A 13,203-nucleotide genomic window follows, 5' to 3' on the forward strand; every position below is an offset into this window, starting at 1 on the left:
AACAAAAAGGAATAAGAACTTGAAGGTTTGGAGAATTCTCAGTCTATCCATATTTCAAAGAAATGAGAAAGTGTATTCTGAAAAGAACATTAAGGGTGTGGTTGAACAGCTATTTGATAAAGAGCTTATAGGATTATAAGAGTAGGAATACTGCCAGTTTGAACTGAAGGAGATGGAGGCAGGATGAATGAAGGAAGGCTGTCAGACCTCTTGGCTTTGACAGGATGAACCGATAGAGCTACTATGAGGCAAAAGTACACAATTCTTCAAACAGTTTCAACAGGTCAGATGGCCTTGATGTAGAACCTTAAGAGTGGGACCACCGTGGGACCTGATCCAGGCAGAGGTACAATGATAGGACCCTCACCAAGAGCCAGGACAATGGGACACAGCAGAACCAAAGCATTGGGCCATCCTCCTGATCCATGGGAGTAATGCTACCATCCCCACAGACCTAGAAGGCAGGACATTGAGGCAGAGAGGATTAATTTCAAGCTTAAGAATCTGATAGGATTTGTCTAGCTAGGCTTTGGACTTATTTGGGACCCATTACTTCTTTCTTCTTTCTGATTTCTCCCTTTGGAATGAGAATATCTATTCTATATTTGTTCTGCCATTATATTTTAGAGGTACATGACTTATTCACAGCTGGAGAGGATTTTGCCTCAGGATGAATCATACCTTGACTCTCACCCATACCCGATTTGTGATTTAGAGGATATTTAGATGAGATTTAGTTGATGCTCTAATGAGTTAAGACTTTGGGGGCTATTGGGATGGAATGAATGTATTTTGCATGTGAGAAGGACATGAATTGGGGGAGGGGAGGGCTGGGGTGGAGTGCTATGGACTTGTGTCCCTCCCAAATTCAGATGTTGAGGCTCTAACCTCCAATATGATGACATGTGTAGATAAGGACTGTGGGAGATAATTATGATTAGATGAGATCATGAGGGTGAGTCCCCCATGATGGGAATGATGCCCTAATAAGAAGAGACACCAGAGAGCTTGTTTTTTCTGTTTTTTGTTTTTTTCTTTTTTTCCGTGCCATATGAGGACATGGCAAGAAGGCAGTGATCTACAAACCAAGAAGAAACTTGGCCCCAGAAACCGACCATGCTGACATCTTCATCTTGGACTCCTAGCCTGCAGAACTGTGAAAAAAATAAATTTCTGTTGTTTAAGCTACCCATTCTATGGTATTTTGTTATGGCAGCCTGAACTAAGACATTATGTGTAAAGAGATAAAAATCAATATTGAAATTTTCAAGAGAACTGTAAATGATAAAAATGATAAAGCAGATTTGCAGAAAATAATTCTAGAATCTAAAAATACTGTAGTCAGCATGAGAAATTCAATGCATGGAATTAAGAGCAGGATAAATACAGCTAAAGTGAAAACCAGTAAATTAGAAAATAGATGAGAAGAACTTACTTAAGAAAGAATACAGGAACAAAGAGATGGAAACCACAGAAGAGATGCAAGGATTGATGTAGGATAACTTAATCCTTAGGAAGAGACAAAAAGATAGTAGACATACATCGACCACTGATTTTAGATATTTGACTGCTAAGAAGAAATATGTTGGGAAATCTTATGAAATATGAATTTTCTTTTTTTTTTTTTAAGTGTTTATTTTTGATAGTGAGAAGAGGAGGTGCAGAGAGAGACAGGGACAGGATCTGAAGCAGGCTCCACAGTGACAGCAGAGAGCCTGATGCAGGGTTTGAACTCACAAACCATGAGATTATGACCTGAGTTGAAGTCAGATGCTTAACCAGCTTAGCCACGCAGGTGGCCCTGAAATGTGAATTTTCTAAAACCAGTGAAAGACTCAATATTTAGGAACCCTTCTTAACCCCAAACAGAAAAAAATTAAAAATCTATACCTAGATATATTTTAATTTGATTGCTGAAAACAAAAGAAAAAATATCTTAAAAGTTTTTAGAAGAAAAGTTGAATTACCTTCAGAAGAACAATAATTAAGCTGATAGTTGACTTTTCATCAGAAGCAAAACTAGAAAATAATGGAATGATATTGTCAAAATGCTGAAATAGTGTAATAAAATAGGATTCTATACCTTGCAAATATATCCTTTGAGAATGACAATGAAAGATATTTTCAGATAAATGAAACAAAATTTGTCACTAGAAGAAATTGCCACAGGAAAAACACAAGGGTGTTTTTCAAACAGAAGAAAATTTATCCCATTTGGAAAGTTGGAGGTAAATGAAGAACATGTAGATAAATATTTATTGACTGTATAAAACAATAAAAAATAGCAATACAGTTATACAACATAAGTAGTATATAAGTCAGAAATCCATAAATGGATTAAACTGTCCTAGGACACTTGCATTATCTAGGAGGAAGATAAAAGTGTTACTTAATATTATCTTTGATAACTCAAGGAAACATTCTGTAACCTCTAAGGTGAATCCTAAAGGATAGTAAAAAGATGTAGGACATTGAAACTAATAGGAGAAAATTGAATTAACCACCCCCCACCACCACCACCACTCAATACAAAAGGAAGATAGGAGAGAGAAAGGAAACAAAACCAGTAGAAAGCACCAAATAAAATGGTAGGTATTTATCACTGATTCATCACGAATTTATATTAAATGTAAATAAATGCTCAAAGTCAGAATATTTCAGACTGAATAAAAAGGCTGTTTGTAAGAGGCATATATAAAAATACAGAATCCTTACAAGGAGAGAAAAAAATACCATGAAAACATCAGCCACAGGAAAGGTGATACAACTATATTAATATCAGGCAAAGAAGACTTTAAGGCATAAAGCTCTGTTAGATAAAATGAGGGTCACTTCATAAAGGTAAAGGTTTTAATTCATTGGGAGAGTATGAGTCACAAATATGAATGTATCTAATAACATGGCCTCAACCTATGTAAAGAAATGTTAATAGAACTGCAAGGAGAAACAGACAAATCCAAAGTAATGCTAGGAAACTTTAATCTCTCTTGGGAACTGATGGAGCAAATAAAGGGGAAAAAAGTAAAAAACGGAAGATTTGAAATACATAATTAAGAAATTTGACCTAACGCACATTTATAGAATATTACATCTAACAACTACAGAATGCATATTATTTTCAAGAACACACACAACATTTACAAAAACTGTATACTGTCATAAACCAAGTGTCAACCCTTTCAAAGAGTCGAAATCATACAAAGTGTATTCTTTGATAAAAATGCAATGACAAGATAATTCTAATGTTTGAAAATTACAGATATAAATCTGTTCAAAGAAAGTGTCATAACAACTAGAAAATATTTTGAAAAATGACAAAAATGTACGTATCAAACTTCTGGAACACAGTTAATGTGGTGCTTACATAGAAATTTGTAGTCTTAAAGGCATTTATCTGAAAAGATGAAAATAAAGATTAAGCATTCTTTTCAAGAAATTAGAAAAATAACAGCAAAGTAGATACAAAAAAGCAAAAAGAAAGAAAGAATACACTAAAATAACAGAATTTAATAAAACAGAAAATAGACATGTTTACTGATTCTAGGTAGGATGTAGTAGGTAGCTGCAACAATTAGAGAAAATAAGACATTATAAAAATCATTTTTAAAGACATTGGAGAGCTGTGAAAATTGAAGGGACTAGAACTAAAAGGACAGAGAAAAGTCCTTCTTAAGTGATCTGAGATAGCTGGCCATTTTCTTGCCTTGGGGCATTAGCCAAGTTTGGGCATAAGCTGGGGCTCAGGCTTGCCAAAGACAGAAGGGTCTTAATTTACTAAGGGAAACAGAAACCAGGAAGGTTCTTAAAATCCATATGGGCTATCATGATGGATTGCAATTGAGAGGAACACCAAATGTAAGGCCAAATTTCCCCTCAGAACATCCGCATTAGGTTTTTGGTGGATAAAACTTTTACTGGTGAAAACATGTTTGAATCTATCATGTGTTATTTAACCAGCTGTCTCAATGGTGATCCTCACTCAGTCACATGGATTTAACCATTGCTAATTATTGCAACATGAAAAATTTTTTTAGTCATAAATAACTGCATGTCTTGACTTGCCCTACCTCACTGATACTCGATGGCTTAGCAATGGTGAGTTTCAGTGTGAGTTTTTGAGCTCAGATTGAGATTTTTCTAAGAAAACTACCCTTATCCACTATTATGGAATCCTGAATGGCTTTGGAAATTAGCTTTTGCTGTAGACTTGGTAGTATTTTTTAATGAGTCCAACCTAAAATCATAAAGCATAACAGAGTTTATATGTAGAACTTAACACTATGGTAAAGTCTTTTCAGTGACAACTAACATTGAATCACAAAGTAATGGCAAGCTGCTTTATATGCTTCCTGTGCTATCAAAAGTTAAAACAAGAAGTTAATTCCCACACATATTTGCAGCGAATGTGTTTTGAGTTTAAATTACTGAGTTATCAAAGATAATGTTAAAAAAACACTTTTATCTTCCTCCTAGATAATGCAAGTGCCTGTGGACAGTTTAATCCATTTATGGATTTCTGACTTATATATACTACTTATATACACTTCTAGGAGCATTTTTTTGGACTTTGAAACAAGTGCAAAGGAATTTTTCCCATTTCACAGTCTCTTTACCTGTGCAATGGAGGGATGTCTACCTAACCTTCAACTGGAAGTGATTAAAATGCATTGTAATGACATGCTTAGAGGGAAATATCAAGAGAAGAATCTAATTGAGTTCTGTAAATGCCTTCCAAGCAATAAATATGCACAATAAAAGCCTATGCTCATGGATTGATATCAGTATTGGCAGCATCTATCTGTGTGACAGACATTTTCAAAGCTGAGATGGGGGCGGGAGGGCCTCATTGCAAATGTTTATCTGCTAATGGTAATATGTAATCAGTTTTGATGATCTGAATCTCAGGCAAAATATTATCCCCTAGATGAGACTTCCATTTTTTTTTCATTAGTAGACCTGTATTAAAAAAAAAAAAAAAAAAAAAAGAAAAGAAACCTACATGAGGCGCCTGGGTGGCTCAGTTTAGCATTTGACTTGATTTTGGCTCAGATCATGATCTCACAATTGGTGAGATCAAGCCCCACATCGGGCTCTGTGCTGACCATGTAAAACTTGCTTGGGATTCTCTCTCCCCTAGCTCTCTGCCCATCCCCTGTTTGTGCACATGCACACACTCTCTCTCTCAAAATAAATTATTAAAAAAAACTATAGTCAATTATTACTGTCCTTTGAATTTTATCAGTGAGAGATTTGTGAACATTTGTTTTGTTTCATTGAGTACTGACATAATATCCTTGATTTTATTGGCCCACAAAGCCTAAAATATTTATTATCAGGCCCTTTGCAGAAAAAATTTGTCAATTCCTACTATGCAGCAGTTAAAATGAATGAAACAGACTGAATACAACATGGATGAATCTCACAAATAGAATAAGAATTGAAAGAAGCCAAATCCAAAAAATAAATCTACACTGAGTCCATTTATGTAAATTTCAAAATTAGCACTAAACTGTGGCATGTAAGAATGCATAATTAGGATGCAAAGATATAAAGAAAAGCAAGGAAGTGAATACTATAAAAATCAAATAAAATTCAGAATAGTGATAACTTTTAAGGAGAGGGTTGTGATTGGGAAGCAGTAAGTGGGAACATATACGATTTTTTGACCGGTATGGTATTTACACAGATTAGTATTTAACATGACATTCACTAAGCTGCACATTGGTTTTCTTTATTTTCCTATATGCATCATATCCTGTAATTAAAAGCTAGATATGTCTGCATATATACAAACATATATATACATGCATGATGCCTTCAATATACACAAATATTTCTGGAAAGATCAATAAGCAATTGGTAAGTATTTGTTGGTAGGCATGGGAACTGGGGGGAAATAGACATACTTTCCTGCTATTAATATCCTTTTGTAGTGTGAATTTTTTTTTACAGTGTACACATATTAAGTTTTCAATTATAACTCCATTAATGTAAAGTTTTTAAGCTGTAATTTGAAAACTGAGACCCTGTGAGTTAAGAGACATTTGGATCATGAAACTCATATGTGGCAGAGCTAGGATATGCTTGGGATGTCTAGTTTCTGAGCCAAGGCTCTGTGTAATTGCATCACAGTAATTTTTTGGATATATTGGTCTGATAATGATTGTTTCTTAAAAGATGACATAATCGGGGTGCCTGGGTGGCTCAGTCGGTTAAGCGGCCGACTTTGGCCCAGGTCATGATCTCGCGGTCCGTGAGTTCGAGCCCCGCGTTGGGCTCTGGGCTGATGGCTCAGAGCCTGGAGCCTGTTTCCGATTCTGTGTCTCCCTCTCTCTCTGCCCCTCCCCTGTTCATGCTCTGTCTCTCTCTGTCCCAAAAAAATAAATAAACGTTGAAAAAAAATTTTTAAAAAAAATAAAGATTGATAAATAGGAAAAAATTAAAAGCATCAACAAAAAACCTACATGGGCCTCATATGCATGTTACTCTGAAAACAGAATAAAAGCCTATCTTAGAAAATATCTTACTTATAGGAAACAAAAAGAGCTTCAGAAACTATCTGCTTGGTGATTTTAAGGAAGCAAAAAGAAATGACTGTTAGGAAGCCGAAGCAGGGAATAATAAGAGCAGACACCAACAGATGCAAGCTGAGAAGAAAAAGCTGGCTAAAATGAAAACAAAAATACAAAAAGATTAAAACTCAATGAAACACAATTTGGATGCAGTTAAAAGAACAAAAATAACACAGCAGAGAATAAAAGAGGTGATGTTGCTGACAAATTTGTCAAGTTATCCAGTATGGTTTGGGAAGTATAGGGTAAAGAGATGAAAATGACAAAGAGGTTAGCTTGGGATGACCAATCCTACAAGCAGTAGGAATTCTTGAAGAAGAAAGAAAACAAAATAAAAATAAAGTTGTGATAAAATATTTTCTGAGCTGAAAAAATACTTGATCATACAAACTGGCTAAGGTTTGCTTGTATGGGGACAACCAGGATCAGGGTAATGTTTTTTTTCCCTGAGGATCACTGACAAACAGAAAAGTACTGCACAAGTGAGGAGGCAGTTGAGTTTTGTTCCTTAAAAATGCTAACCTGAATGAGGTAAAAGTTATTCACCTGTAAAATTTTTTAAAAAATCAGGAACACAAGACAAAATGAGAAGAAGCAAATTAGGCATGATGGAATAGAAGAGGAGGGTTGCTATACAATAGACAATAGCAAACTTATTCTGTAAAGAGCCATATAGTAACTATTTTAGGTTTTGTGGGCCAGTCCCTGTTGTAATTACTCAACTCTGCCATTATAAGATGAAAGCAGCATTGGATAACACATAAATGAGGGAACATGCCTGTGTTCCAATAAAACTTTATAAAACTGGCAGCAGCCAGATTTGGCCCATGAGCTATAGTTTCCCCATTCCTACTATATAGCAATGAACTAAAGTTAAAATAAATATGTACTTTGAAAAAGGGTTTAAAGTGGCTTCTAATAAAGAAGATATAATAAAACTTAGAATTTTTTTTTTTTAATTTTATCTTACTGTGAGCATGAGCCAGGCAGGTAGAGAGAGAGAATCTTAAGCAGACTTCACACTCAGCACAGAGCCTGATGCAGGGCTTGATCCCATGACCCTGGGATCACGACCTGGTCCGAAATCAAGAGTCAGACGCTCAACTGACTGAGCCACCCAGGTGCCCCAACTTAGAATATTTTCTAAAACAATCTTTATGCAGTCTTCTAAAACTAAGATTTGTATTTAGACAAAAAGGAAAATACAAGGTATTACAGAATTCTCATTAGCTAGCTGAAGTTTACCAGGAGGGGAAAACTTTTTTCTGTTAGTAGTGATGTTCTACTTATAATGGCTTTAGTTAAACCACCTGAATTTTAATAACTTTTGCTCTTGAGAATAAAACACCTTGAGTGATGTTTAAAGCTATGTGATCATAACAACTGGAGCCATGTAGTGGTTTGGGGCCAGATTAGTACAATCAATAGCAATATACATCACCATAAACTGAATTCTAAGGTAAAAAACTTTTCTCATGGATGCATAATCAGATAGTGAATGCTTGTGCCACTTACCAAAGGCATTGCCTCTTTTCAACATTTTTAAGAATAGGCAAGGTAAAATCCAAGGAAGAAGTGTGTAGTGTGAATAAAGGATCTCCTTGGGATGAGAAACTGTTAAGCACAAAATTGTTGGAGATTCCAAATCCTTAAGTACAGAGATCCCAGACAAATTAGAGTATATGTTGGTTCAAGGGAACACCCATCTCTCTTCTCAATTGTGGACCGTGGTGCCCACTTGTGAGGAGAGTTGCACCTACTAAGACAACTTGTAAGTACTTTTATGCAGCAAGCTGCAGAGGCTTACAGACCCAGTCACCAATAGAATGGAGAATGCTGAGTGGCAAGAGTATCTGAAAGCAAATGGCTTTGTTGTGGAACAAAGGCTAGGCTAGCCTCTTAGCAGTAAAGTAGCATAGAGATTAAGAGCCCAGTGTTCTGGATTGAAATCTCAGTCCAATGACAGTGTGTCCTCAGACAAGTTACTTGATCTCATTAAGCTTTGGCTTCCTCATAGCTAAAATTGCATAACCATAGAATGTACATCATGGGGTTGGTATGAGGATGTGATGAATTCATTCATGTAAAAGGCTTAGGACAGCAGCTGGCATATGGTAAGCACTCAATAAGTACCATTTAGCTATTTTTGTTATTACTATAGGATAGAAGCAAAAGAGAAATGGGTATAGCAAAGTAACTACATCTGCTATGCAGAAAGTGGCTCAGGGGATATCAAGCACTAGCCAATTAGATGAATTTCTCCATCTCACTTGGGGAAGAGTGAGAGGAATGAGTGCCCCCATGTTCTTTAGAGTCCTGGAATATTGACAATAAGGGCTCAGTCTCTACCAGACATCAGAGCAGTAGAGGGAAGCCATAAGTATTGTGAAGAAGAATTTCCCAGAAAACTTAACTAAAACCATTGAAGGAGGCTTCTTTTGTTATAGGTGTCAAATGTTGAGGAAACTGGAAACAGGCTATAATAGTCCTCAACCATGGCTGCATGCTAAAGTCATTGAGTACTTTAAAACCATTGGTTCTTAGACCTCTCCAGACCAATTAAGATAGAATCTTTAGAAGTGGAGCCAGGCAAGTGTTTTTTTTTGTTTGGTTTTTTTTTTTTTTTGTTTTGTTTTGTTTTTTTTAAACTTCCCAAGTGATCTAATGTACATTCAAGATTTAGAATAGGAGAAATCTTTCCCAAGGAAACCGTCCCTCCCCAAGTATTTACCATTCAGAAATTTACCATGGGAGGCAGGTCTCTAGTTTTAATGATATTTTATTTCTAACTCCTCAACAATTCCAAAAACAGGGGAAACAATTGTGGGAGGAAACTCAGGCACTGGGCACAACCATAACACTTGTACTTCCTCTGCAGTAGCAGATATCACACTTGATTGTAATTGCCTGCATAATCATCTCTCTTAACAACTGGCCGGTTAGCTCTGAGGGGAGGGAGGGCAGGAGCAGTGCCTCCTGAATACATTTGTTTTATTCCTGGTACCTGGCCGTCTCTGGCACATGGTAATCTCTAAGTATTTACTGAATGAAATTCTACATACTTAATGTTTGTAAAAGCAAATACTTTATGATGTGATGTCTTGGTATTTTATGGTATGAAATAAATCAGTTTGCAAAAACAAAATTTTAATTTGTAATATTCATTTCCAGCAAACAAAGGTTTAACTTTTTGTGATTCAACTGGTGAATATTAGGAAGGAAACAACTAGGCAGGCCGGCCCTGCTTAGCTTCTGAGATCAGACCAGATCAGGCAGTCAGGGTGCTTTGGCCATAGACCGAACCAAGTAAGTCATAAAGGGAGCAGGGGCCTTCTATACTACATCCTGAAGGGAGTTTATCTGCACAAACAACATTCAACAACTTAAGAAACCTCCAACAGATTTTAGAGGAGATGCAGAAATGTTCTCACTATTTTTAATAAAAGTTAAAGACATATTAAAACATAACCATAAGGTCAGCTTCTAATTATGATAGAAGAGGTCAGCAATTCTCCACAATATCCTCTACTGATGATAGATGATGATAGATAGATAGATAGATAGATAGCTATACCTAGACAAAATTGTCAAAAACACCCGTTTTAGGGCACTAGATATCCATCAGAGATGGTCAACAAATTTAAAACCTGCTGAAGATTCTGATAAGAACAGCAACTCCCACCCAGCTCAGTCAGCATGAATGGCAGTCTTCCAACCCATCAGCCAGAGAAAGGCTTGATTTAGGGTGGGAAAAAGGGGAGAAATCTTGTGATGTTACATGGTAAAGGTAGCACATTCTTCTCAGTAGTTGATAGAACAATTAAACAAGAACTCAGTACAGTTTTAGATGATTTGAACACTACTCACAGCCGTGACCTAATGCTAATTAGAACACTACACCCAACTGCTACAGGATATATATATTATTTTCAAGTGTACATAGAATATTTGCTGAGATAGGCCATATCCTGTGCCATAAAAAAAGTCTCAAAAAATTTCAAAGAATTGATATCTTATGAAATATATTCTCTAGCCACAGAAATAATTACATTGGAAATTGGAGCAAAAACAAAAAAAAAAAAAAAAAAAGAAAGAAAAAGAAAAGAAAAGTTAGAAAAATGACCTTTGAATCAAAGGTTATTTAGATTGAAAAAATAGAACTTTGAAATTTATGGGATGCAACTAAAGCAGGGGTTAGAGAGAAATATATAATTTTATATACTCCTGTTAGAAAAGAGGTTTAAAACCAATTAAGTTCCCACATAGGAAAGATACAAAAAGAAAAAATAAACCCAAAGTAAGTAGTAGTAAGGCAGATACTTTAAGGTAAGAACAAATCAATGAAACAAAACTTACAAACAGTAGAGATAACAAAGCCAAAGTTTAGTTCTTTAAAAAGATTAATAAAACTAATTTCTAGCAAAACTAGTTTAAAAAAGAAAACACAAGAGGTGCCTGGGTGTCTGACTTTTGATTTCGGCCCAGGTCATGATCTTGCAGTTCATGGGTTTAAGCCCCACATCAGTCTCCATGCTGACAGCAAGGAGCCTGCTTTCGATTCTGTCTCCCTCTCTCTCTGCCCTGCTCCTGTCTCTCTCAAAACTAAATAGATAAACTTTAAAAAGAAGAAAGAAAGAAAGAAAAGAAAAGAAAGAAGGAAACACTTCCCATTATATTTTAAGAGGCCAGTAAAATCATGATACCAAAACCTAACAAAGAAAAATAAAGTTATAAAAAATTAAAGAAAATAAGACAGAAAAGAAGGTTATAGGTCTATATACTTCATGAATATAGACGCAAAAGTCATTAATAAAATGTTACCAAATCACATCCAGCACTACACAAATGGAACACAAAAACCAGGAAAATACATCAGGACCAGTGGATTTATTTCAAAGATGAAAGGTTGGTTCATCATTCAAAAATCAATATAATTCACCATGTTAATAGAAAAAAAGATAAAAGCATTATGACCTTAATAATTGAAGAAAATTCTAAATCTCATACTCATTTAGGATTAGAAGTTCTCAAAAAACTAAAAATAGGAACTTCTTCAATCTAACAAAAGAATCTATACAAAATCCTCCAGCTAGCATCACAGCCAGTGGTAAAATATTGAAAGCCACCCACATCAAGATTGGTAACAAAGCAAAGATATTCACCCCTCCCCCCATTCTATTCCACACTGCATTCATGGTTCTAATGGGTGCAATAATGCAAGAGGACAAAAGCATAAAGATTAGAAAGGAAAAAGTAAAACTAAAAACATATTTTTCAGAAAACGTAATTGTTTACACATAATAACCAAAGAAATACTAAATTTCTACTAGAATTATTTAACAAAGTCATAGGACACAGGGAAATATACAGAAAAATACGTAATTTCTATATACTAGCAACAATTGGAAGATGCAAATAAAGTGAAATTCTATTTACAATAGTATCAAAAGACCTAAATACTTAATACATAATAAATTTAACAAAGGACATAGAAGACGTCTGCACTAAAAACTACAAAACACTGTGAAAAAAATTAGAGACATATAATGAATGAAGAGATATATGAAGAGACATACAATGTTCATGAACTGGAACACACAATATTATTACAATGTCGACTCTTCCCAAATAGATCTATATTCAAAGCAATCACCAAAAACACAGGCATTTTAACTTTGATAAGTTGATTTTAAATTTTACATGGTAAAACAAAGGGCTAAGAAATAGTCCAAACAATTTTGAGCAAAGTTTAATAGGCCATTCTACCTGGATTCAAAATTTGCTATAAAGCTGATTCCAGAACTTGCTTGTAAAGACAGCATAATGTTGGCATGAGGATAGGTAAATAGATAAATGTTACAGAATATGGGGTCCAGATATAGGCCCATACATTGACAGTTAATTGATTTTTGACTAAGATGTCAGAGCTATGTAATGGGGAAAGGATAGTCTTTTCAACAAATGGTGCTAGAACAACTGAATAAATAAACAGGGGAATGAGTCCTTGTTACCCACATCACACCAAACACAAAAATTAATTTGGGATGGATCTCAGAATTAAATTAAAAGCTTAGACAATGAAGTTCCTTGAATAAAACATAGATGTCTTCATGACTTCTCTGCAGAGGAACCAAAAACGACAGATATGCCTATAGCTCCCTCTGGGAGAGGTTGTTCACCATTATGACCAATGTGGACACAAAACTCAACATGGCAAGGTCTTGGGCTTCTGAAATAGACTTTTCTTATTTTATTGATCACTTTTCTCAGACGGAAAGCCTTACTACAAACGACCTGTGTCATTTTCTTGTATAGAAAAGGGAACTGAGACGTACACAAAGAAGTTATGAAATGAGGCATCCACTAGCATTGGTAATATCAGAAAAATGGCAAAGTGGACAGTTCTAAACTCCTGTTCCTCCACAGAAACACTGAAGAACAAATACCAACTGTTAGAACCAACTTTGCTAGAACTCTTGAAAAGAGTCAAAGGTTTATAACAACCAAGCAGATGCTGAATCAAGAAAAGGACAACTTAAAAATGGTAGGAAAGTGATCACAGGACTTCTGGGGAAGATGGGAGAGTAGGAGGATCCTAGGCTCACCTCATCCCACAGATACACATAGATAA

This window comes from Herpailurus yagouaroundi, unplaced genomic scaffold, assembly GCF_014898765.1.
Source record: "Herpailurus yagouaroundi ecotype Mexico unplaced genomic scaffold, PumYag 162, whole genome shotgun sequence".
Lineage (NCBI taxonomy): Eukaryota > Metazoa > Chordata > Mammalia > Carnivora > Felidae > Herpailurus > Herpailurus yagouaroundi.